This window comes from Dasypus novemcinctus, chromosome 12, assembly GCF_030445035.2.
Source record: "Dasypus novemcinctus isolate mDasNov1 chromosome 12, mDasNov1.1.hap2, whole genome shotgun sequence".
NCBI lineage: Eukaryota > Metazoa > Chordata > Mammalia > Cingulata > Dasypodidae > Dasypus > Dasypus novemcinctus.
In genome coordinates this window covers 14573810-14596435 of record NC_080684.1, presented here as the reverse complement: position 1 = coordinate 14596435, position 22626 = coordinate 14573810, and the positions used below count along the sequence as shown (strand labels likewise).

The 22626-nt window shown below is 38.7% G+C and overlaps 1 protein-coding gene across 9 annotated transcripts in view; it reads left to right on the top strand.

Annotated features, from left to right (window-relative positions):
• Window positions 1-22626, top strand: part of SCAF11 (SR-related CTD associated factor 11) — a 72606-nt gene that overhangs the window by 2347 nt on the left and 47633 nt on the right. The window lies entirely within an intron of this gene.

The following is a 22626-nucleotide window of genomic DNA, read 5'->3' as shown; positions in this document are numbered from 1 at the left end:
CTGGTGGATGCTGTCCTTAAATTTTCCCCAATGCTGTTAAGATCTTATCACTTTGCGTTGCGAATTTGGGGGACGAGCATATTAATAGATGCCTTATTTTCTCATTTTAAAAGAAAAGTTCATTCGCTTGACTACTTCACCAAGCAGAATGTTGAAGGCAAAACATTCTTAAATAACTGGCGTTTTTTGTATATTACTGATAATTGTGCTAAAATTTGGGGTTGTAGTCAAATCTCTTTCCTGACCAGTGCTTTCTTTTTCCTGCTTTGGCAGTTGTCTCAATCATCTCGCTATTTTCGGTTGGTTAAAGGCCGCAGTAAAAAGTTTGGGGCTTTTGTTTTTATTGTTGTTGTTTTAACTGAGTAGGCAGAAGAAATAAAATTTTTTTATGTTTGGATTTCTATCAAAGATAATCTGAATTTACTTTGTGAAATGTATATGCAATATGAGTTTTTTAATAAAAATAGCAATTCTTATTGTAATTGTACCTTAGCTGTAATATTTTTCACCAAGGTTTGCAAATAAGTTAACAGTTTTTCAGTTTTACATTCAGAAAGTGACTTTCTTTGCCTGAGAATCTGAGTATATTTTAAGGCTTCGGTGGGATTACATTTGAATGTATGCTCACTCTTAAATGCACTCACCTACTTCAGTGACATTCTTCATTGTATCAAGAGGGAAGAAAACTGTAGATAAAAATTGAAAATTGCTGCTAAATAGGCTGCCTGAAAACTTGTGTCAAGGGAAAATTTTTTAAGGAGAATATTTTTCTGTAATATCTTTGTGTGGTGGTAATGGGGCCCTTGGATTAAAATTGGAACACTGCAGGGGTCCCTCAGCTTTCCCATCATCCTTTGGGCACTAACAAATCCTTAAGTAATTTTCTTGAAAAGCTATGCTGTTAGTCAGCGGAGATAGGATGAATCAGTGTAATTATATTTATGATGCTGTTGATGCATCTTGTAATAAGAAAGCACATCTACCTATCTACTTAATACTAAATCTACTACTACTTAATACTGAACTTTTTATTTCATCAGTGAGAATTAGTTGTAAAACCTTAAAGAGGGCTGTGGACGTAAAATAAAAAAGAAAGTCAACCCTAGAAGTTATTGTAACTTCACTTTAGCAAGCTCTGCCATCATTTGCTCCTGTATTAAATTGGTTCTTAACTTACCTTGCCAAGTGACATAAACTTAAAAACAAAATTCTTAATATCCTTGTCTTGCCTCTGAAAGACAATAACTGTTAGTAGCACTAAGAAGAGCCTAGAGTTTAAATATCTGGCATCACTCTGTGTTGCTATTTCCAAAACTCATCTTTCATTGTCGTCTTTTTTTTTTTTTTTTCAATTGTGGCTTTATGAATTCCTAGTATTTAGACACAAATTCAATATAAAATGTAAAACACCACCATCATCTCTCACTTGCAAGATAGTTCTTAACATATCTCACTAATTTGACCTTTTGCCCAGCTGGTCTTCAACGCTTAACAGCCAGAGTGATCCTGATAAAACATTTCAACTCATGTTACTTCTTTTTCAAATGGCTTCCCTTCTGTTCTTAGTGAAATCCATAGTCCTTACAATGGTCTACAAGAACCTGAATGATTTGAGTCTCTTCTTCCTGTCTGACTTCATCTCCTTACCCTTTCCTTTCTCCAGCTACTCTACTCTGGTTCTGAGGTGTTCCCTGACTATTCTGTATCAGTCCCTCCCTCCACATTTCCTATCCCTTTTTACTCTGCTGGATTTTTCTTTACAGCCCTTGTCGTTTTCTAGCATTTTGTATAATACACTAACGTTTATCTTGTTTCTCTCCCACTCTAATGCAAGTTGCATGAGAACAGGGTTTGCCAGTTTAGGTTACTATTTTATCCCCAAACATCAGAATCATGCCTGGCAGCATAGTAGGTACTTTCTAGCTGAAATCATGTTAATTCATTAAATAAATATTGAGTGCATACTGTGTCCATTTTACAGAAAATGAATGCAAGCCTCAAGAGAAGTTAAATGACTTACTAAGTGTCAGAGCACTTGCTAAGTATCTGTACCTGGATCCATCCTTGGTCTTCAGTGATTCATTATGTCACTTGGCCTCCCAAGCTCTAGAGGAGTGCTGTGCAGTAGAACCTTCTGTGATGATGGGAATGTTTTGATTTTGTGCTGCTCAGTACAGTAGCTGCTAGCAACATGTGACTGTTGAGCATTTTAAATATGTGGCCAGTGCAACTGAGTCACTAAGAATTCCATAAATAATAAAGCACAGTATTATGAAAAGAAGTGGAAGCGCATGTTGTTTTATATATGAAAGGCATACTGTTTGGCTTATCTGCCAGTTTTAGATGCTGTAAATGAATTTTGCAGATGATTTTAAAATTTTATTTTAAATGATCTCAAACTTTAGAAAAAAGACAAAGTACAATTCAGAGAACTTTTTTTTCACTGAACCATTTGAGAATAAGTGGCAGACATGTCTCATCACCCCAAATAAGGGCTTTCTTCTGCATATTTATGATATAACCATGAAAATTAAGAAATTAACGTTGCTATATTACTGCCGTTTAATCCTCAAATCTTATTCAAGTTTTGCCAGTTTCTCCTATAATTTCCTTTGTAACAAAAGGATCCATTTCAGAATTAAGTGTTGCCTTTAGTTGTTATGTCTTTTAGATTCTTTCAATCTAGAATACTTTCTCTGTCTCTCCTTTCTTTTCTTGACTTTGACACTTAAGAAAATTATGGGTTAGTTTTTTTGTAAAATGTTTCTCAATTTGGGTTTACCTATTATTTCCTCATGGTTAGAGTTGTGCATTTTTGATAGGACTGTCAGAATGATGCTGGATTCTTCTCTTTGTGTCCTCTGTCAAGTGGCATACAGTTTCAGTTAGTCTTATTACTGATGATCTGTTCTTTGATCACTTGATTAAGGAGCTGTCTCCCAGATCTCTTTACTGTAAAGTTATTCTTTTTCCTTTAGTAATTAATAAGTATTTTATGGAGAGTTATTTTTGAGACTCTGTAAATAGCCCATTCCTTGTCAAACTTGCTCATATTGTCCCAGAGAAGCCCCCTTCAAGCTAGTTTTCTGTGTTCTTTTTACTTATTTTCAGCTCTTGCTTGCTTTTTGGCCTGAGAAAAAGTTCCAGGCTCACCTTATACCTTCCCTGCCACAGCCCTGGAATCACCCATTCTTCCAAGGAGTTGTTTCTTTTAGTGGAGAAGGGTATATAGAAATCAAAATTTGGGCAATATATTTCTCTCTGTATCTTTCTTTTATATATATATATATATATGTAATATGCTTTTTAATTTTTTTTTTTTAAGATACTTAGATTACATAAATGTTATATAAAAAATATGGGGGATACCCACTCCCTATTCCTCACACAATTTCCCACATTAACAATGTCCTTCATTAGTGTGGTATGTTTGTTAAAATTGATGAACATATTTTGGAGCACTTCCACTAAGTATGGATTATAGTTTACATTGTCGTTTACACTCTCTCCCCCACAATTTTGTAAGTTATGACAAGATATATAACGGCCTGTGTCTGTCAGTGGAATATCATTCAGGACAATTCCCATGTCCCAAAAATGCCCCCAAAATAAACTTATTTTTCCTTCTCGCTGCACTCAGAACCTCTGGTGGCCACTGCCTCCATATCAATGATAAAAGTTCTTCCATAGTCAGAAGCCCAGGAAGTCTGTAGTAGATCTTTCTATCTAAACCCATGAGTTCATACTAATTTATCCAATTTCAGTCCACAAGGTTGTTCTAGTTGCTCCCTTTCTACATTTATAACTCTTACAGTGAGAAATCTGGCTCCCCTTATCCTTAATATATTAATTTGACCAACCTTCCTGTATCTAGCCATTTTCCCTTTACCACTGCTGTTCCCACTCCAACATAGGTACCTTTTTCACCCTGTTTAGTTTCTGGCACCTTGTACCTGAACTCACTTCTCACTTTACACTGCTCACATATCCCATGCAGGGATGCTCTCACCATTCTGCTTGGGCCCTAATATTTCACTGTGATCCCCCCCTCACTACCTCCCACAGTCTCTTAAATGGACACTTTTCTCACCCCACTTGGACCCCTTGCCGGGCTGTCTCTACAGGGATGTTGTCCTCATCTCATTTGAACTATCATTGAATACCTTTGTTTTTTAAACCTCTTGAGGCTTTTGCATCACTCATAGGAAATTTTACCATTTCTTCTAGTAACTTGTTAGATTTCATTTTAGGAGAGTACAAACAATAACAACATATAGGCATGTTCTTTTAAAGACTGCAGTTAACATTTTTATAAAAGATTATTTCACCAAAAAATTTGATCAAATGTTCTCAATTTTTTATTTTAAATCTTCCTAAGACTCTGATATCTCATTAGAGATAAGACTAATTTTCCTCATTTTCCCTTTTGCCCTAGAGTTCTCAGACATTTTTTAAGGAGTGTCTAAAATTTTGACCTCAAGGTAAAAGTTAGTTCAGGCTATGTATGCTTTGAAGTTGATCATACCTGGCTTTGAATTCCGGTTGTCTGATATACTGATTGTCACTTTTACTGGTTGCATAATTGGTATATATTTCCTCACTTACTTTAATTTTTATAATGTGCCATGGTGTGTTATTGTGAAGATTGAGTGTGGAAAGACATAGCAAAGTATTTAGTGTATTGCCTGATACAAAGTAGGCACAGTCCTATGCTGCAGGTTTGTTGATAGCTATGTGCCTGTTAGATAGCTTTTTTGATACCTCTTTTTCATCTGGTCATGAAGCATGGTCCCTACCCTTGGGGAGCCTAGTCCAAATCAGGCCTTCTTTGTTGTTCCCAGTGTTCTTTCCAGTTTCTCCTAACTAGTTTTCCATGCTTTCCTTTCTTTTCACCCCTTTTTGCTACTACATTAACCTCCAAACTCGTAGTTGAAAAATCCCAGAAACCACTTTTTCAAAATAGTTGAATGGGAGAGATGGACTTCTCCTTATTGACTCTCTTTTTATTAAATAGAATTTATGTCTTAGTTCGGAATCCATGAACCTTCACATTCTGCCCATATTTATTTCTCTGCCCTTAATGATGATTTCTTTCCTAAATGAATTTTCTGACTAAATAGTCCTGAAAGATTCCTCAATCTGCGTGTATTACCTATTTGCACTTTAATTTTTTTCCTTACTGTCATTACTAAGCAGTTGCTTGCCTTTGAATTTCTTAGGAACTTCTAGCTATACTTCACATTTGGCACTTAGCATATGCTATGCATATGCTATCTCGTTGTTCATCTTTTTTATCCTATTTCTCCACCTGTACTCTTTGTACCAGGAACGGTATAGTATGTTAGTCTGTCTTTGTATTCCAGTGCCAAACTCAGTATCCCGATCACAGTAGTTGTTCAGTAGCTTAAAGTAAACAAAAACAGAAATATAGACATAAAAGATAGCAGTTATGGCAACACTGCTTTGAAAATTGTCTGGCATTGTTGAAAAACAGCTTACAAATAATATACGATCTTGTACAAATACTTGTATCGCTGTTTCGTACGCTTGCATGGCTTGTCAAGAAAATTGTTCTAATGGGGAATAAAATAGTAATAGTTTCAAAACATTTGTAAATTCATTTATCTGAAAACTTTATTATAGAAAAGCCTTTAGATAGGACAGCATTAATGCAATAGGCCATATTTTTTTTAGGAACCGTTGTACATGTACAGTTTTTTAGACAGAAAGATGAATAATATGGGGGAGATGCATGGAACAGAATATAGCCTTCTTGTTTCAAAACTGCCACAACACTAGATAACATTAAAACTGAATGTGAAGGGGAAACATATCCAATTAAATTCTTAAAAGAAGCTTAAAATATATTTGATATTAATACAACCACTCCAACTTCCTTTGATTTTTGTTTGCATGACATATGTTTTTTCATGCTTTTGTTTTAGCCTATCTTTGTCTTTATATTTAAAGTGAGTTTCTTGTAGACAGCATGTAGTTGGGTCTTTTTTGATCCAAACTGATAATCTCCCTTTTAATTAATGTGTTTATATTATTTACATTTGATGTAATTGTTATGATATGCTCCTCTCTGCTCCTTCCCTGCTCTCTTCTGGATTATGTGAATATATTTTGGTATTTCATTTTTAAGTTATCTATCTATTGGCTTTGGGCTGTATCTCTCTGTTAGTTTTAGTGGTTGCTCTAGTGCTGTGAAGTCCAGTAGAATAGCCAGTAGCCACATAGGTAGTTAACAAATACTTGAAAAGCAGCTAGTTTGACTTGAGATATGTCATAAGTGTAAAAAAAAAAAAAAAAAAACCCTTTAAAGTAGCCAGGGAAACATGACGCACAAGGGGAATTAATGATTCAAATTATCCCAAATTTCTCCAAGTAAACAATGAAAGTTTAGGTATAATTTTATCTTTGCATTTTTGCAGTTTGATTATGAAGTCTGGTCATGGTTTTCTTTTGAGCTTATTCTATTTGCAGTTCACTGAGCTTTTTGATTTTGTAAATGTTTGTCTTTACCAAGTTGGAGGGATTTTTGGATGCTATTCTTTCAAATATATATTTTTTTCCTCTTTCTGGGACTGCAGTGACATGAACAGACCTTTTGCTGTTGTCCACAGGACCCTGAGGCTCTTTGTCTTTTCTCTCAATATTTTATTTCTCCATTCTTCAGATTAGATAATTTATATTGATCTATATTCACATCTACTGACTCTTTCTTTTGCAGTTCCATTCTGTTATTGGGCCCTTATTTCAGATATTGTATTTTTTAATTCTAAAGTTTCCATTTCTTTCTGTTTTTATAGTTACTATTTCTCTACTGAAAACTTCTATTTTTTCCTTTTATTTCAGGAGTATTTTTACTTCATGAAGTAAAAAAATATATATATTTTATAATACCTATATCTAGGTTACCTTGGTTTTGGCAGTTACTGGCTTTTCCCTTAAAAAACTGGGCACATTTTCCTGGTTTTTTTTTGTATGTCAGGTAATTTTGAATTATAGCCTTTGTTTTGTTTTAGCACACAGCCCAGGTCAAGTTCAGACAACTGCTTTTTTTTCCCCCTTTTGTGGGTGACAATTCCAACATAGTTCAGTTTTCAAAAGCTAGTTTCAAAAGCTTTTTGCTATGATGATGTGGGTCTGCCCTGTGCATGCGTAGCCCAGGGGTGAGCCTAGGACTTTTGTAAGTTCATACATAGAATTAGAGAATCCTGCTGTCCAAATTTCCACATTTCCAGGATTTCCCCCATATTCTCCCTCATTCAGGCACCCTTTTTCCTAGTTACTTTGGCTAGAAACCCCTAGAAAAATGGGGTTTCTCTGACATTGTGCCACCTGTGCCATCTGCATTATGCAGCCACACTCGGGACAAAAATGAAAAAAATGAAAGAAAACAAGCTAACAGGAAAATTCATTCAGTACAAGTCACTTCTTCCAAGTTTTTACTCCCCTCTGTATTCCACTTACTTTTACTTAACTTTTTAGAGTGTTCAGATACTTGCTTTTAGTATTTTGTCCAGAATTTTTAGTGTAATTGGTGAGAGAGAGAAAGACTATAGAGGGCCTCCTCCATCTTGGCCAGAATCTAAAAATACATCTGAAGATAAAATTTAAATCAGACATTTATAAAACTTCAGAAATTTGAAGATTGCTTGACCATGAAGAACATACCCCAAATTTTCATTCAGTAAGGATAGATGATATTATTTAGCCTTCTCAATATTTTTTCTCTATCATTTAGATGGGATAATTTCTGTTGATTTATCTTCAATTTCACTATCTCTTTTCCCTTTCATTTTTATCTGCTTTTACGTCTACCCATTGAATTTTTAAAATTTCGTTTATTGTGATTTTTAGCTCTAAAATTTCTATTTGGTGGTTCTTTATATTTTCTATTTCTTGATTTTCTAGCTTTCCATTTGTTCAAGACTATTTGCTCTTATTTGTTGAGGCATTTTTACACCTGCTTTTAAAAAGTCTTTGTCAAATAATTCATCTAGTGCTCCAGCATCTATGCCATCTTGGTGTTAGTGTCTGTTTATTTTCCCATGAAAGTTTGAGATTTTTCTGATTGTTTGTATGCCAAGTAATTTGGGATTGTGTTCTGGACATTTTGAGTATTATGTTACAAAATTTTGCATCTTGTTTAAATAATATGGAGAATGTTGGTGTTTTGGTCTTTTCAGACAGTTGACTCTGTTTAGTTCAGATTGCAAGTTTCTATAATCTTTCTGTGGATTGTCGTTTCAATATATGTTTTCAAATTTTGCAGTGCTATTTTGTTCTTTCTCATGTGTGCACATCCCATTAGCTAGTTTGTGAACTGTGTGGGAGTTTATCCCATATTTTAGTTTTCAGAGTCTATGGTATGCTATTTAGGGTTAGATTCATGCATGTGCAGCTTGGGGGTATGCATAGGGAATCAAAGACAACATAGGGGGTTCTTTGTCATGTTCTTCTGTCTCTTATATCCCTGGCATTTTCTAGGTTCCTGGGAACCCCCAGAAAGCTTGGTCTTTATTCCACTGTGGTGTGTACTTCCCATGGTTGGTTCTGAGGCCAAGTGACGGGAGACAGAGAAGAGATAAAGCAACAGAGAAATTGGCGTTGCTGCAGTTACTGAGTATGATCCTTTTCCCTTAGAGTTTTAGGTTCATGGTGACCCTGTTGCAGCCATCCACAACCATAAGATTACCTCAGAGCAGAAGCTTGAGAAATAAAGAACGGGGAAATAAATGAGAAATTTCCCTAATTCTTTCTGAGCATTAGAAGACCCCTTTCCTATTCCTTTAGAACAGAGTTAGAGGGCTTCTCTCTGTTATAGTCAGTGTCCATGGAGGTTTCAGGCTCCATTGAGCCCAGCCTGGAAATGCCAGATGGGAAAAAGTGATAAGAGTCACTGTCATTTTGATAATATTTTAGATTCTGGTCTTGTTCCCAAATCACCTGCTACTGTTTACTGCTTAGAGTCTTCACATATCCATTTCATCCATTCTGTCTAGGTTTTATAGTTGAGTTTAGTGAGATTAATAAAGTAGAATGTGCTTGCTCCATTTTACCCAGAACCAGAACTCTCCAGTGTATGTATGTGATGCCGTGAACATAATGGCAATTTAAACTTCTTTATGTTCATAGTTAAATATGGTTTGTCAGTTATAGTCTATCATTTTATTAAACATACCTATAGTCCTAAGTGCAACAGTGCAAGCTTTGTTGAGGAAATGGTGGTGCTGAATGGTCAAGGGGTTATAAAAATATATTTTAATATGTTTACTCTCCCTTGGGAAGCCTTTTACACATACACACACACACACACACATATATAAAGGATTTGGTGCTCAACACATGCTCTGCTTGCCCTCATTATAGCACTCACTATACTGTATTGTATTATTCATTTTTTTTGTCAGGTATGTCAGTGCCTAGCACCTAGCAGTGCCTGGAATAAGAAGTAGAATAAATATTTATTGAATGAATAAATCAATAGATAAACAAAGTCTACAGAAGGTAAGGATATCATATATCGTGTAGGGCCTATTTGAAGAGAGACGAAAAAATAAAAGAAATTGATGACTGGGTACAGATACTTAAGAACTGGGGTTCAAGAAGTAATTTAAGTACTGGTAGATTGTTGAATTTCTAGGGTGTTTAAACATCTTTTTTGTATATATCTTTTTAAAAATTGCCTTCTTAGGTGATGTAATCAGTTTATTTGTTGGAATTGACTTTTTCTAATTCTCTGTTACTGTGTTTTCAATTTTTTTCTCCATATGCTGAAATATGATTTTCTTGTGCTTCTGTCTCATTGAACAGAATGTTTCCTTTGTTTGTTTGACTTAAGAACCTATGTGTGTATTCATATTTGAAGACATATTCTCATTAAGCTGTAGGTTTATAGAAAAATCATGTATAAAATACTATTCCCATATACCACCCTATTAACATGTTATATTACTGTGATATATTTGTTGAAATTCATGAAAGAACATATTTGTAATTGTACTGATAACTATAGTCCACCATTTACAGTAGGATTCACTGTGTCATATAGCCCTGTTTCTTTTTAAAATATTATTCCAGTAACATACACAATTTAAAATTTCCCCTTTTAACCATATTCAAATATATAATTCATTGCTTTTAATTATGTTCACAATGTTGTACTAACATCACCACCATCCATTACCAAAACTTTACTACCAGCCCAAGTAGAAACTTTACAATTTAGCGTTAACTTCCCATTACCTACCCTGACCCCAGCCCCTTGTAACGTGTATCTAGATTCTGACTCTCTGCGTTTGCTTATTCTGATTATTTCCTGTTAGTGAGGTCATACAATATGTGTTGTTTTGTGTTAGGCTTATTTTGCTCAACATGATATCTTCACAGTTCATTCATGTTGTCACATGTATCAGAATTAATTCCTTTTAATGACTGAATAATATTCAGTTTGTGTATGTATACCATTTTGTTACCAATTCATCGGTTGATGGACACGAGTTTTTTCCATCTTTTGGCAATTGTGAACAATGCTGCTATAAATATTGTTGTGAAAATGTTAAAGTCCCTGCTTCCCCTTCTTTGGAGTATATACCTAGAAGTGGGATTGCCAGGTGTGATGTTTAGACTAACATGTCAACTCGGCCAGATAATGGTGCCCAGTTGTTGGGTCAAGCAAGCACTGGGCTAATTGTAGTAAAAGGGCATCTCATGGACTTTAATCATCAGTGAGTTGACTGAATAGATGGCTGGTTACATCTACAGTCAACTAAAGAGAGTGCCGTCAGCAGAGAAGTTTAACATACCTCTACTTCCTCAGATACCCAGTTCCTCCAAATTTAACTTTTTGCCTCCTTTACTGTGTCATTCTATCAGTCTGTCAGTTCAGTCTGTTTTCTGAATGCTTGAATGTAGGTTCTGCACATCATGCTTTTTTAATATTTAATAGGCCATGTACATTTCCTAAGAGCAAGGATATTCACTTATGTAACCACCTTAAGTGTAGTTACCAAGTTGAAGCAATTTATCACAGGTACAAAGTTTATAATATATATATCAAGTTTTTCGTATACCCCAGTAGTGTCTCTTTGAATCTTTTCCCCTCCCTTCCTAGATCCCATCTCATTGTGTGTATTGCCTTTAATTGTCGTTGTTTCTTTGGTTGCTTTTCCTTTTTTTTTTTTCCTGTATATACTTTTATTTTATTTTTATTATTTTTAAAAATTAATTCAGTGTTCACATTTCTATAAAGAATAATTAACCCAAGTTTCAGGAAACCCTGCCCCAGCAGGGGTAGATAAGCAGTGCTTTCCCTGCCCATGTCTAGTTTGATTACCCACTCTGATGCTTTGAGGTACCAAGAAAAGTGGCAGCCTTGTGGAAGTGTAAATGTACACCTGGCCCACGTTCATGTGTACACTTATATCAATATAAACTTTCTCATTTTCAGTGGTATTCCAAGGATATGATTTAGAGGATTGAATCACATTCACAGTATTATGATACTCTCACCGCTTTCTCTTACTAATAAACTTTTCCATTTCCCCAAACAGAAACCCGGTACCCATTATGCATTAATTCCCCATTTCCCCTCCCACCATCCATGACAATCTGTACTCTAATTACTGTCTCTGTTAGCTTGCATATTCTATGATATTTTCTTTGTAGTTACAATGGAGCTTAAATTTTAAATCCTAAATTTATAGTGCTCTTGTTTATTTTGAGAACAACATAACTTCAAAAGATACAAAAACTCTGTTCTTACACCCTTCCCCTCCACCTTTATATAGTTCTTGTCACAAATTACCTGTTTATGCATTGAGTCCCAAACCACTGATTTATCATTACATTTTTATGCATTTGCCTTTTAGATCCTGTGGGTAGTAAAAAGTAAAATTACAAGGAGCAGATGTAGCTCAAGTAGTTGAGCGCCTGCTTCCCACATGTAAGTTCCTTCGTTCAGTCCCTGGTGCATCCTAAAAACAAAACAAAAACAAACAAACAAACAAACAAAATCAACTCAGAGGAGTGGAAGTGGCTCAGTGTTTGACCACTGGCTTCCCACATATGAAGTCCCTGGTTCAATCCTCAGCCCCAGTACTGAAAAAAAAAAAAGCAAAATTACAAACCAAAATACAATAGCACTGGCATTTGTATTTACCCATGTTGTTATTCTCAGTGGAAGTCTTTATTTCTTTATGTGGATCCAACCTAATGTCTTTTTGTTCCCTTTCAGTCTAAAGAACTTCCTTTAGCATTGCTTGTAGAGCAGGTCTAGTGGCGATGAACTTCCTCAGCCTTTGTTTATCAGGGAATATCGTAATCTCTGCTTTATTTTTAAAAGACAGTTTTGCCAGCTGTAGAATTCTTGGTTGGCATTTTCCCCTTTAAGCACTTTAATAAATGTTATGCCACTGTACCTTCTTGCCTCCAAGGTTTCCGATGAGAAATTGACACTTAATTTCTTTTAACAAATTTTATTGATACATATTAATAAAGCATACAGTTCATCCAAAGTATACAATCAGTGGTATTTGATACAGTTACATAGTTGTGCACTCATCGCCTCAATCATCAGATCATTTTCATTTTTCAATAACAATAAATACAAAACAAACATGAAAATTCTTCAACCCTCAATCTGTTTCCCCCCACTGTACATAGCTGCTATTTCTGACTATTCTTGCGCAATTACTTTTTTAACTAACCAATTTTTTGAGATATATCAGTAAGCCATATGATTTAGTCAAAGTGTATAATCAATAAATTTTTATTATAATCACAATGTTGTGCATTCATAACAAAAAATTTTTGAACAATTTCACCAGTATGGAAAGCAGTCCTTTCTCAGCCCTCCATAACCACTAATCTAATTGCACCTTTATAAATTGTTTTATATTTACATTTTATATAAATGGAATAAAAAAATATGTAGTATTTTGTGTCTGGTGTCTTTCACTTAGCATGTTTTGTTGTTTTTTTTTGGTCTGGTATTAACATTATATAGTGTTACATGCATTTATTCAGTTTCCGAGAAAAACTTTCTTTTATATGCACTTTTACCCATATTCATATTTCACAGGTGCTTTTATATGCTGTACAATTCCATGTTACATTTTTTAGCTTTCCTTTTAGTAATATACATAACATTAGACATTCCCTTTAAATCCTTTTGATATCCACATAATAGTACTTCCAGTTACATTTTGTTGGGTTTTCACCTTTTCTGTTCATTTCCAAAGATTAACACACATAATCAAGTTACTAACTCCATGAAATTACACAATATATTTAGTTCATAATAGCACAATCATACAGTATTTGTCCTTTTGTGTGTGGCTTGCTTCACTCAACATAATACCCTCCATGTTCATCCATGTTGTCATACACTTTGTGACTTCATTTCTTCTTACTGTGGCATAATATTTCATCATGCATGTATACATAGTTTATCATTTCATCGGTTGATGGACGCCTGGTGTATTACGGTTCTCTAGGGAAACAGAATCAACAAGGGATATCTGCCAATAGTAAGAGATTTATCAGAGTCTCTCACTTAGCTGTGGGGATGCACAAGGCCGGGTCCACAGGTAGCCTGCAACCAGGAGCTCCAATGAAAGTCCAATGAAGATTCTTGATGAGTTCTGGGAGATGATGGCTGTCCAAAGATGAGTTGGGAAATTCTCAGTGCTGGAATAACTTCCCCTTTTAAGGAATTCAACTGATTGTGTTAAGCATCACTCATTACTGATGGCAATCTCCCTGATTGGTGTAATTATAACGAGCTATCTGTGATCTGCCACTGCAGTAAAGTCAGTGGTGTCTAAAATCCATAAATGCCCTTGTATTACAGTTAGCCCAGTGCTTGCTTGACCAAACAACTGGGCACATTTACCCGGCAGAGTTGACACAATAGCCTAACCATCACAGTTCACCCCTTGTCAACTCGGCATCCATGCACATTACCTTAAACCATACTTAGTCTCTAAGTAAAAACAGTAACAGGCATGTGTGTATATATATTTCTGCCTAACAGTGTTCAACTCTCCTGCGTACAACCGGAAACACATTAATTCTATACAAAGTAGGGTGTAAGTTCTTGGGTAATATTCACTCTCAAACTTGACATCCTCAAATATTATGACATGAAACGGATACAGCTTATTATATGATAAGGGGAAGGTGTGGGGAAGAAGGCAAATTTGTTTTGTCTACATATACAGTTATCATAATGAAACAAGGAAGAAATATTGATGACTTTTATAGTCCTCGTTTCTGTAACTGATCATGTGTTCGAAGTTCATATGTATCACTACCTTCTTCCACTACTCATTCCGTGTTTCCACTACCCTCAGCAAGCAATTCAGCTGGCTGTGGTTCTTTGCCTGGTGGGTTGACCCAAACTTTCATTCCTGAAGATTCTGGGCCATTGTTAGTTCTGCTTGGATTGGGTTGTCGCAATTTTCCATTGACTTTAATCATAGAACATGGCAGTACTAAGAGATGCCCTAGAGGATCTCCTGTATTCCAGGCAAACTCTTCTTTATCCCCATTATGTAGATGCAATCCTATTTCCCCTTGATAGTCAGGCTCGATCACCCCAGCAGTACAGTAATTCCCTTCTTTGACTGTTGCTTCAGAGGTAAGAGGAGCCCAAAGTGGCCAGGTGGCAGTTTTAACTTCCAGTTCAGTGGAATCATTGCTTTGTTCCCTGGTGACAGCACTCCTCCTTTGGGACTAAAACCTGTAGACCAGCAGAGTTTGAGGTTGCAGGAACAGGAAGCAAAAATTTTCATAGTGGGTCACTAGGGGTAATAGTGAGTGGTGCCACTCCCATTTCCACCCCTTGATTCCTGGACCCCTGGATCCTGGTTATGGGAGAAACAGCATGATAGAATGGACGCTGATTTAGAGCATACACAGCCTCCTGGAGAACATTTCCCGAGCCTGCAAGGTATTGCCACCTAGTTGGCACTGTAATTGAGTCTTCAAAAGGCCATTCCACTGTTCTATCAATCCAGCTGCTTCAGGGTGATGGGGAACATGTAAGATGAGTGAATTCCATGAGCATATGCCCATTCCTACACATCATTTGCTCCGAAATGGGTTCCTTTATCAGAAGCAATGCTGTGTGGAATGCCGTAGTGATAGATAAGACATTCGGTAAGCCCACAGATGGTAGTTTTGGAAGAAGCATTGCATGCAAGAAGTGCAAACCCATATCCAGAGTATGTGCCTATTCTAATTAAAACAAATCACTGCCCCTTCCGTGGTGGAAGTGGTCCATTGTTGTCAACCTGTCACCAGGTAGCAGGCTGGTCACATTGAGGAATGGTGCCGTATCGGGGGCTGGGTGTGGTTCTGCTGCTGGCAGATTGGGCACTCAGCAGTGGCTGAAGGCAAGTCCACCTTGGTAAGGGGAAGTCTGTGTTGCTGAGCCTATGCATAACCTCCATCCCTACCTTCATGGCCACTTTGTTCATGAGCCGGCTGGGGAAAGAGGCTGATCATTAACCACATAGCGAATCATCTTATCCACTTATTAAAATCTTCCTCTGATGAAGTTATGCTCTGGTGAGCATTCACGTGGGACACAAAAATTTTCATGTTTTTTGCCCACTCGGAAAGGTCAATCCACATACCTCTTCCCTAGACCTCTTTGTCACCAATTTTCCAAATCATGTTCCTTCCAAGCCTCTGACCATCCAGCCAAACCATTGGCAACAGCCCATGAATCAGTGTACAGATGCACCTCTGGCCATTTCTTCTTCCAAGCAAAATGAACAGCCAGGTGCACTGCTGAAGTTCTGCCCACTGGGAGGATTTACCCTCACCACTGTCCTTCAGGGATGTTCCAGAAAGGGGCTGCAGTGCTGCAGCTGTCCACTTTCGGGTGGTACTTGCATATCATGGAGGACCATCTGTGAACCAGGCCCAAGTTTTCTCTTCCTCAGTGAACTGATTGTAAGGGACTCCCCAAAAGGCCAAGGCTGTGGACTGGGAAAGAGAAGGTAACATGGCAGGGGTGGTGACCATGAGCATTTGGGCTACGTCCTCATGTAACTTACTTGTGCCTTCAGGACGTGCTTGAGCCCTGTCTTGTATATACCACTTCCACTTTATTATGGAGTGCTGCTGTGCACACCCAACTTTATGGTTTGATGGGTCAGACAATACCCAGCTCATGATAGACAACTCAGGTCTCATGGTAACTTCATGGCCCGTGGTTTAGCGTTCAGTCTCTACTAAGGCCCAGTAGCAGACCAAAAGCTGTTTCTCAAAAGGGGAGTATTTATCTGCAGAGGATGGCAGCGTTTTGCTCCAAAGTCCTAAGGGTCTTTGTTGTGATTCTCCTACAGGGGCCTGCCAAAGGCTCCAGACAGCATCTCTATTTGCCTTGGAAACTTTCAGCACCATTGGTTCTGCTGCATCATATGGCCCAAGTGTTAGTGCAGCTTGCACGGCAGCCTGGACCTGACTCAGAGCCTCTTCTTGTTCCAGTCCCCATTCAAAACTAGCAGCTTTTCTGGTCATGGGATAAATGGGCTGGAGTAGCACACCCAAATGAGGAATGTGTTGTCTCCAAAATCCAAGGAGACCAACTAAGCGTTGTGCCTCTTTTTTGGTCATAGGAGGAGCCAGATGCAACAGCTTATCCTTCACTTGAGAAGGAATATTCCGACATGCCCCACATGACTGGACACCTAGAAATTTCACTGAGGTGGAAGGACCTTGTATTTTAGTTGGATTTATCTCCCATCCCCTTTCACACAAATGCCTTACAAATAAGTCTAGAGTCTTAGCTATTTCTTGCTCACTAGGTCCTATCAACATGATATCACCAATATAATGGACCAGTATGATGTCGTGTGGGAGAGAGAGACGATCCAGAAATCTACAGACAATATTATGACATAGGGCTGAAGAGTTGATTTACCCCTGAGGGCAGGGCAGTGAAGGTATACTGCTGACCTTGCCAGCTGAAAGCAAACTGTTTCTGGTGGTCTTTACTAATAGCAACTCAGAAAAAAGTATTAGCCAAATCAACATCTGCATACCAGGTACCAGAGGATGTGTTGATTTGCTCAAGTACTGGTGCCACATTTGGGACAGCAGCTGCAGTTGGAGTCACCACCTGGTTAAGTTTACGATAATCCACTGTCATCCTCCAAGATCCATCTGTTTTCTGTCAAGGCTAAATGGGAGAGTTGATTGGGGATGTGTTAAGAATCATCACTCCTGCATTCTTCAAATCCTTGATGGTGGCACTAATTTCTGCAATCCCTCCAGGAAATCTGGTATTGCTTTTGGTTGACTATTTTGCTATGTAGGGGCAGTGCTAGTGGCTTCCACTTGGTCTTTCTAACCATAATAGCCCTCACTCCACAAGTCAGGGATCCAGTGTGGGGATTCTGCCAGTTACTTGAATATGTCTTTTCCAATTATGCATTATGGAACTGGGAAAATAATCACAGAATGAGTCCAGGGACCCACTGGACTGTGAGATGGACCTGAGCTAAAACTCCCTTAATCACCTGGCTGCCATAAGCCCCATCTCTGACTGTTGGACCATAGTGACGTTTTGGGTTTCCTGGAATTAATGTCATTGCTGAGCCAGTGTCTAATCCCAAAATGTCTAATCATTTCCTTTTCCCTAATGCAGTTACTCTGGTAAAAGGCTGTAGATGTCCTTGGAGAAAGGTAGGAGGAAGATTAAGAGTATAAATTTTGGGCAGTTTAAGAGGATCCTTCTCCAAGGAGACCTGGCCTCCTCCTCATTCAGGGGGCTCTGGGTCTGTAAACTGTCTCAAGTCTGGGAATTGTTTAAGGGGCTGTGATTATCTGGGTCTGTAATTTGAATTAGGGTTTCATTCACTCAACCCAGAATTATTCTGTTTATACAGATCCTGAAGTTTAGTTGACTGCCCGTCTACTTCACTGCTAGGTAGCCCACAATGTATTAACCAACGCCATAACTCTGCATGACTCAGACTATTTTGAGTGCTTTTTTGAATCTGCCTTTCATTGCAGTAGCCACGCCCACCTTGACTTTGGCGATTAACTTCTGATTCTTTCACTTTTACCAGACTGACATCAGATTATCCCCATAATATTTAAGGATTCTAATTCCATCACAGCCCTCCCTACAGTAATTTGTGGACTACAGAGAAGAGCAGCCATAGAGTTCTTCAGGGAAGATGGAGTTAGTCTTACAAATTTATTTCTGAAAGTGCTGGTTAAAGGTGTGTCCTCTGGACATTCCTGGGGTGGGTGGGCAGCTCTCAAATGGTAAATCCATTCTAGCATTCCGATCTCCCTAAGCCTTTGAATTCCCTCTTCTCCTGTATACCAGGGCAAATTGGGCATCTCAACCTCAGACATGCTAGGCCATCTTTTGGCCCATGTTTCCATCAGCCACCCATACAAACTGTTAGATCCTTTCTAACCCCTTGAGCTACAGCATTGAATCCAGAATTTCTGCTTAGTGGGCCTATCCCAATAAATTCAGCCCAATCCAACTTAATATTCCTGCCACCATTATCCCATACCTTTTTTTTTTTTAAGATTTATTTATTTCTCTCCCTTTCCCTGCCCCCCCCCCAAGTTGTCTACTCTCTGTGTCCATTTCGCTGTATGTTCTTCTGTGACCGCCTCTATCCTTATCAGTGGCACCTGGAATCCATTTCTTTTTGTTGCGTCATCTTGCTGTGTCAGCTCTCCATGTGTGCAGCGCCATTCCTGGTCAGGCTGCACTTCCTTTCGCGCTGGGCAGCTCTCCTTACAGGGCGCACTCCTTGCGCGTGGGGCTCCCCTACATGGGGGACACCCCTGTGTGGCACGGCACTCCTTGCGTGCATCAGCACTGCGCGTGGGCCAGCTCCACATGGGTCAAGGAGGCCCGGGTTTGAACTGCGAACCTCCTATGTGGTAGTCGGATGCCCTATCCATTGGGCCATGTGGTAGTCGGATGCCCTGTCCATTGGGCCAAGTCTGCTACCCCCCCTCCCCATACCCTTAGTATCCATTCAGACACATATTCCCCTGATTTCTGCCTATATAAGTTGGAAAACTCAGTTTTTTTCTGAGTATACCTTAACTTCCTCATGGGTCACACTTTGTATTTCACCTTTTGGGGCTTGTTGTGATTTTAGTCTAGTAACAGGTCACGAAGACAAGCGAGGTGGTGGGGGTGGGTAAAGAGAAGAATTAGAAATGCCTTGCAAGCTCATGGCCTCAGGGTGTTCCCTTGCATTTTCTTCTGGTGAGATAGGATTAATTTCTTCAGGCAGGGGTTGGAAGGCAGTTTCCTCAAGGCAGACAGAGCCTGGGCAGTGCTGTGCTGGAATTTGGCTGGTACATATCTCAGGGCTGGGAGGAGATCCAGACTCCCTGGGGCAGGCCAGAGGCTGGGCAGGACAGACTTCAGTTTGGCTGGTACCCATCTCCAGGCTGAAAGTTGTTTCATACTCACTGGGGCAGACTGGAAACTAGATGAAACAGGATTGACAAGGTGTGGTCTGGACAGGGCAGGCCATGGCAGGCTTATCTGGTAAAGTCTCAGCAGAATTCAGGGTTCCAGTGTCTCCATCCATATCATCAGCATCCCATATGTCACCAACCCAATTCTCTGGATTCCACTCTTCCAATCAGTGCCTTCAGTTTAACTGCAGAAACCCTGCAGAGTTGAGATTTTAGTTTCCTTTGTAACTGCTCCTCGAACAATGAGAGTCTGAGTTTGGTTCTCAGATATTTCAAGCCTGTGGCAACAGGAGACAAGATTTTCTTTAAGAGCACACATGGAAACTTTTGCATCATCCATTTGGTGTTTAAGTTTCAATTTTGAAGCCTTAAACTCATCTCTTTCTTTTTAAAACGGTATCCAGAGTATCTAGGAGGAGCCAGTCAACATTATTATACCGTTTGACTCCACAGAGTTGTTAAGGTGTTGAAAGCACTTTCACCCAGATCCTGCTGCTTATGAGCTTGAAAGTAGGGGTATCCAGTGATGCTCTTTTTCATATCTCGGTTGCCACTTCGCGCCATTGACCTCTTAGCAGCCTCTTCATTATTGGAAAGGAAGTCATGAGTACCCTGGAGTCCAATTAGGGTAGAGAGACTATTGCAAAACTCCCAGAACCACCTCAGACACCGCATGTTTAAGACTCTGTTCCTTAAGAACCACTCCCGGTACCAAGCAGGATTCGTAGAGAACCAGGGTTCTATAGGGAAACAATCAACAAGGGATATCTGTTGATAGTACAAGAGCTTTATCAGTCTCTCGCACAGCTGTGAGGATGCACAAGTCCAGGTTCCACAGGCAGCCTGCAACCAGGAGCTCCAATGAAAGTCCAATGAAGATTCTTGACGACTCTGGGAGATGTTTGTCCAAAGACGAGCTGGGAAATTCTCTCTCAATGCTGGAATCACTTTTCCTTTTAATGAATTCAGCTGATTGGGTTAAGCATCACTCATTGCTGATGGCAATGATTGATGTAATTATAACCAGCTATCTGTGATCTACCACTGCGGTCAAGTCAATGGTGACTAAAGTCCATAAATGCCCTTGTATTACAGTTAGCCCAGTGCTTGCTTGAAGAAACAACTGGCCCCAGTTACCTGGCTGAGTTGACATAATAGCCTAACCATCATACCTGGGTGGTTTCCATCTTTTGACAATCGTGATTAACACCACTGTGAACATTGGTGTGCAGGTGTTTGTTCATGTCACTGCTCTCAGTTCTGGGTATATATACAGATTGCCAGGTCACATGGCAAGTCTATAATCAACTTCTTTAGGAACTGCCAAAAAGTCCTCCACAGTGCCTGTGCCATTCTGCATTCCCACCAACAGTGAATAAGTATTCCTTTCGCTTCACATCCTCTCTAATTCTCTGTCTTTTTAATAGTGGCTGTTGTATTAGGTATGAAATGATATCTCGTTTTAGTTTTGTTTTGTATTTCCCTAATTGCCAGTGACAGTGAACATTTTTTCATGCAGTTGTTTTTTTTGCCATTTGTATTTCTTCTTTGGACAAATGTCTGTTCAAGTCTTGTATCCATTTTTTAATCAGGATATTTGTCTTTTTGTTGTTAGTTGTAGCATATCTTTATATATCATGGCTACTAAGCCATTATCGGATATGTGATTTCCAAATATTTTCTTCCACTGAGTTGGTGCCTTTTCATCCTTTTGACAGAATCCTTTGAGGTGCAAAATTGTTTAATTTTGAGGAGGTCCCATTTATCTATTTTTTTCTTTTGTTTCTTGTGCTTAGATGTTAGGTCCAAGAAACCACCATCTACCTACCATACGATCTTTAAGATGTTTCCCTACATTTTTTTTTCCTAGTATTTCTGAGGTCCTGGCTCTTAAAGCATTTAGATCTTTGATCCATTTTGAGTTTTTTTTTTGTATGGGGTGTGAGATAGGGGTGTTCTTTCATTCTTTTGGTTATGGATATCCATTTCTTTTGACACCATGTGTTGAAGAGACTGTCCCATTAACATGGCTTTGGTCAGTTTTTTTGAAAACCAGTTGGCCATAGAGGTGAGGTTTTATTTCTGGATTCTCGGTTCTATTCCATTGATCAGTGTCTGTCTTTGTGCTGATGCCATGCTGTTTTGACCACTGTAGCTTTGTAATAGGTTTCAAGGTCAGGCAGTGAAATTCCTCCCACTTTGCTCTTCTTTTTTTTTTTTTTTTAAAAAGATTTATTTTATTTCTCTCCCCTACCCCCTACCCCCTCACCCCTCTACACTGCCCCAGTTGTCTGTTCTCTGTGTCTATTTGCTGCATGTTCTTCTTTGTCCGCTTCTGTTGTTGTCAGCAGCACGGGAATCTGTGTTTCTTTTTGTTGTGTCAGCTCTCCGTGTGTGTGGCGCCATTCTTGGGCAGGCTGCACTTTCTTACACACTGGGCGGCACTCCTTACACTTGCGTGTGGGGCTCCCCTACGCGGGGAACACCCCTGTGTGGCAGGGCACTCCTTGCGCACATCAGCACTGAGAATGGGCCACCTCCACACGGGTCAAGGAGGCCCGGGGTTTGAACTGCGGACCTCCCATGTGGTAGACGGACACCCTAACCACTGGGCCAAGTCCGCTTCCCTGCTCTTCTTTTTAGAATGCTTTTGGCTACTTGGGAGCATTTCCCCTTCCAAATGAATTTGGTAATTGCCTTTCCTTTTTCTGAAAAGGATGCTGTTGGAATTTTAATTGGTATTGCATTGAATCTATAAATCAATTTGGGTAGGATTGACATCTTCATGATATTTAGTCTTCCAGTCCATAAACATGGAACCTCTTTCCATTTGTTTAGGTCTTCTTTGATTTCTTTTAGCATTGTTTTGTAGTTTTCTGCATATAGGTCCTGTACTTATTTAGTTAAATTGATTCTTAGGTATTTGAGTCTTCAATATTTTCCCCTAATTTCCTCTTCAAATGGTTCAATCCTAGTGTGCAGAAATATCACTGATTTTTGTGTGTTTATCTTCTATACCTACCACTTTGCTGAACTCGTTTATTAGTTGAAGTAGTTTTGTGGTATACATTTCAGAATTTTCTTAATCTGGGATCCTGTCATCCACAAATAGAGTTTTACTTCTTTTCCTATTTG